The sequence below is a fragment of the Macadamia integrifolia genome, chromosome 5 (assembly GCF_013358625.1).
Source record: "Macadamia integrifolia cultivar HAES 741 chromosome 5, SCU_Mint_v3, whole genome shotgun sequence".
NCBI lineage: Eukaryota > Viridiplantae > Streptophyta > Magnoliopsida > Proteales > Proteaceae > Macadamia > Macadamia integrifolia.
This window is the reverse complement of record NC_056561.1, coordinates 11,522,302-11,527,491: the sequence shown is the minus strand read 5'-3', so window position 1 is coordinate 11,527,491 and position 5,190 is coordinate 11,522,302. Positions and strand designations below refer to the sequence as shown.

The following is a 5,190-nucleotide window of genomic DNA, read 5'->3' as shown; positions in this document are numbered from 1 at the left end:
GTCTTCTGCTGAACTGATGAGCTATTTCTTAGTTGTGTGTATGTTGTGGTGGAATACTGTATCAGATGATCCTGGCAGGTTTGGGTTAACTGGTGTTAACCCGGTCGCTAGCCCGGTTCTGTGTGAATGGGGTGTGATATTAGATTCACATTCTCAAAAGATATTAACAAGATCCAAAGGATTTCTACCCAAATCGAAGGGTTTCACTTAGGGTTTCTTGTGGATTTAAGAAATATAGATTTTACTCACATCGAATCGTAGATCTCGAGATGAGGATTGCTAACACGACATCGAAATAAAAAGATTCAATCCCGGCGACGCACAACGAGCATCTTCTTCCCCTTTTTCTTCCTCCTTCTCCCTTCTCTTTCTTCTTTTTCTATCTCTTCTTTACTTTTCTCATCCACTGTGTAAAACAATAAATGAAAGTTATACTTGGGTCAAAATATCTAGTGACCAGAGCGGTAGGTCACAATGGTGGGTTCGATCCATCCATGACCACTCACCAATTGACCAAAACTTAGCCGAATCATTGGGATTTTTGATGGGGCTCGGCCCTCAACACGTATTTCACTATCGATAATTGATTAACACACGTACCTGACACAAAATACGACTATGTACTTTTATTGTGCGTATATGGCTTGGTGATACATGCAAATGCATAGCATGCGCATGCGGACTTCACTAGGCATCGAATCCAACTCATCTGGCCAACCGAGTTCAGAGTCATCCTCGCCATCATGTTCCATAAGGTACTCGCCTCAGCTCTCTCGGGTTCGGGTCCTGTAAGACCAAACAGAACCAATTGGGAATTAGACCGGGTTTAGAGAGTAGGGTATCATAGTAGGCCTAAAGACTCCACCACCCAAGTTGTAAGAAACTTGCAACCGTCGGTCGACTATAGATGTAAACAGCTTGATAGGTTAGAAATTCAGACCTAGATCACTAGGCACAGGAGTTCTATGGATTCCCATAACTAAACGCTTTTTAGTGGGCTCTCTTGCTCCAACACGTGACTTGAGAGCAGGAAGCCGGCATACCCAACCCCAAAAAGGATTCTCAAGGAGATGTCGGATCTTCACAAATAGGATGGGTATCTCGCCCTAATTCTTCGAGATTCATTCAAATATAAAAAAGGTCCCACTATGGGAACATCTCTTATATTTGCTTTCCTACTATAACTCTTGCCACATTTTGACTCTTATCAGGATTAGGAAGTTGTCGAAGTGAGACACTTGATGGCCGCCTTCTTCAGCTATAAATACCTAGGTAAACCCTCTCTAGATGATTGAACTTTTTCCATTCTTACTGGAATTATCTGTTTGCGAAGAGATCTGAGTTAGGCATCGACGAGTCCCCTGTTGGCTCAACCTAGCACTCACTCTCTTGTGTCTTTTCTTCCATGTAGGATGTGGAGTCCGCCTAGGATAATTTCTTGCCGCAACAGATTGGCTCTACCTATGGGAAACATTACTAATCGGGCCCTTTGTCCAAAGTCATGAACCTGCACAATGGATGTCCCTCACATCCTCTCTCCACTACATAAGGAGAATTAGGAGACCAAGGGAACCAAGTGAGGCAGAAAAAGAAAGGAACATACCATGCCGAATTATTTCTCCTAGAAAGGAACAACCAGCAAGCTAACAACAAGATTCCATTAGCGGAGGCCTTGCCTCTTGTAACACCCTGATTTCATAACCCCAGTCCTAGAAATAAAATTTTATTAAGAAGGGTATTGGTGGAAAAAAATAATAAATTGATGGAATAGGAGAGAGATTGAATTGAGGATCCAAAAGAAGGTTTTGAAGGGGGCTAGAGAGTGCCCATAATGATAAAAAGGGTCCCACATAAAATGAGTAAAATTGGGGTAGAAGTTGGACAGTAATAGGCTAGAGAAGGTAGAACCGGCTAGAGAGACTCTATCCAACTGGCCTGCCTGTCATGGGGACAGAATGCCCAGAAATGAGGATTTTTCTCTGTGGGCCCCACCAGTTGAAAGGGGTTTTCCACCCACTTTTTACCATGAGTAGGGAAGTGTTTGGAAGTAATTATGCAGGTGGGATCATATCAAAATACATTTTATATTTTAAGTTATTAAATCCTAAGCAAATAGGGATGAAAATTGGAATTTTGTAACAGTCTGTCCAGCCAAACAGACCCTAACTAATTTAGCCTATAAATAGGAGGAGAAAAAGAGTTATTTCTCTCCTCTCATTACTGTAAAACAGAAACAAAAAAAGGAAAGGAGAAAGAGGAGAGGAAAAAGAGAAAGAAGATGAGAAAAGAAGGAGAAGAAAGAAGAATAGGAGAGGGAGAATTGTACAACAGTCTTTCATACTGTTGTATACTCAACCGGCTGCTGTTATTCAGCCATGGAGGCTACTGATCTGAATGCATGCAAGTGTGTACCTCTCTCCACTTCAAGAAGGTGTTGCTTAAGTCATAGTTCAGCTAGAGTTTGAAGTGGACTGTTGATTTAGTTGCATGCATGCATCAAGAACACAAGAAGGTTAGTAATCTGGACTCCATCTTGTAAATTAAGTTAGTATGAAATTGGTTGGAGCTAGGGTCAAGTAATTGAAGGAATTGGTTGAGCAAATTGCTGTAGAAGTCAGGGTTATTTCACATAGTGAAAACCCTCACTCATGAGTTCCAAATAGAGAACCAATTTCTCTAGTTACTGTTCTAAGAAACCCAAATCCATGGGGTTTTTCCAATTTTAGTAACTTAACATGAAATTGAAGGTGGGAAGCACTCATGCAAGGAGGAAACTCCACATTCGTGGTGCTAATTTCACTTGGGACAGAAAATACTCAATTGTTCCTCTTTGAGAAACAAAATTGGAATTAAAGTAAGGATTTTGAAGTTAAGATGAAGTATGGGAATTCAAATTGAGTAGGAAAATAATTTTAATTGCTGTAAGTAAGAAGTATAAAAATGTCTCCAAAAGTAGGATTACTGAGATAAGTCTGTTCTCAAAATAGGTTTGCAAAACTGCAAAAAAACCTATTCTACCAGTCTAACCGGCTAGAGAGTTCTAGGATAACAGGCCTGCCGGTAAAAGCCTGGAAGAATGGAATTTTTCATTTCTTTGGTTTATAATTGGGTCAAACCAGACCAGAAGTGTTCCAAACTGATTTAAATACTAAGAATAAGCTATAACCATAAATTTTGACTTGGTCAAAGTGAAAGAAAAGGGTAGCAAAGAAGAGAGAGAAAATAAAGGATGAAAATGACCTTTTTACCCCTATTATGGTAATGCAAGTGATTTTAGGGGTAGAAGCTACCCTAACATATCCAATGTGTTGGATAAGGGTTAGGAAACTATAGGATCTGCCCAGTAGCATAATGTGAAGCCAAATGACTGTGTGGGTTGGAGCCATGCCCATTTAAGTGAATAGGGAAAATCACTTATGGCTGAACCTAAACATAGACTTTAATGAATTTAGGGAAAATAAATATTTAGGAATAATTATATTGATGATTAACCAATATGTATATGTACCTTGTTGATTAGGAATCTTATAATTACAGTTATTGAGGATATGCGAGGCTAAGACATTGGTGAAGGAGTTCAAACATAAGATTTCAGGTGATGAGTTTTCTGTGCTTTGCTGTGTTTTGGATGTTTTGCTGTATTTTGTTATACATTACTATATTCTAATATACTTTAATGTGTTTGCTTACAAATTACTTTTCTTCTTGCTGAATTTACTGTGATAATGCATGTGTGATGGATGAAGTGTGTGAAATCTGATCTTGGGAACATGTGCCACTAAATGAGAGATGTCATGAGTTGTGGATGCATACTATGAATGTGTGATGTTAGGTGTAATATTGATTATCTGTGGCATGGTGTGGCCGAGGTGTTGTTCAGTAGCATGGGCTCAGAGGTTAGTCTTGATCACAGTTGTGTATTGTGTGTTATGTGTGATGTTGGGTGTAATATTGACGGTCTGTGGCACAGTGTGGCCGAGGTGTTGTCCGGTACCATGGGCTCAGAGGTCAATCTTACATTTGGGATCACAGATGTGTATTATGCGTTGTGATGGATGTAATATTGATGGTCTGTGGCATAGTGTGGCCGAGGTGTGTTTCCTATACCATGGGCTTAGAGGTCAGTCTTACTACTAGAACCACATGTGTGTGTGTTTGTGAAAGTGGATGTAATATTGATGGTCTATGGCACGGTGTAGTCGAGGTGCTATTTGGTACAAGTCAATCTTACAACTATGGTCACAAATACATATTGGATGACATTTGCATGTAGTTTGCATATGGCTAGGCACACAACCCCAGTGCTATAACCCCTTGCCAATAGGGGTAAAGTATTGACTAATCTCACTCGATGGTATGTCGTGTAGGACTACTATGCCTAGATTCGATGTAGTGTATCCTAAGAGGGCACAACATGGTATGGTGTAGCATATGCATGGTTGTCGAACACATGGGGGACTGAGGCTCTGACCGAGATTGTCTAGCTCTTACCTGCAACGAGCTTGTATTCCTGAGGGCCCAATGTACAGGGTAAGGAATGCCACCTACGTTGTTTATAACACTTAACCCATAAGGTGAGACTTAGTAGTTAGAATGGAATTAAAATAATAAATGAACCACGTGGATGCAACATTATGAGTTGATTGTTATGGATTGGAAATGTGGTGTGACAAATGAGTTGGCGAAATATAATTTGAGATGCTGTATGTTGGATGGGTTGATAATGTAGACTTGTGATGCGGTATGTTGAGCTTATCTATGATTATGATTCTTGAATGCTTATGTGATTGTGGACATGATATGAAATGCTTGAACTATATATATATATATATATATATTATTTATCATTTCTGCATGCTTGTGTGCTGTATACCCCCACCCCTCACTGAGCATACCTGTACTCACCCCCCAATCCTCACTCCTCCTTAGGTATTGAAGCTAAAGCAGAAGTGAGCTAGTGATTAATTGGAGATGAAGAAAGATCAAGGAGTGATTAAAGACAAGAATTTGATACTTTGTGTTATATATTGTAAATTAAATATAAGTGGTATAATGAATTTTACTATAACTTGTGGGGGATGTAATTAAATGGGCCTATATTATTATTATAAGGTTATCATTATAGCTGATCACCACATATATATCATGACTTTTATGGAATTTTACATATTCTTTGATTTTATAGTTGAA

General features: G+C 39.3%; 1 long non-coding RNA gene across 1 annotated transcript; it reads left to right on the top strand.

Moving 5' to 3' along the window:
• The first annotated feature begins 2,230 nt into the window (after window positions 1–2,230).
• On the top strand, window positions 2,231–5,190 carry LOC122077763. Its single transcript, XR_006139953.1, has 3 exons — window positions 2,231–2,512; window positions 3,521–3,595; window positions 4,930–5,190. It is a non-coding gene; the product is annotated as an uncharacterized LOC122077763 (long non-coding RNA).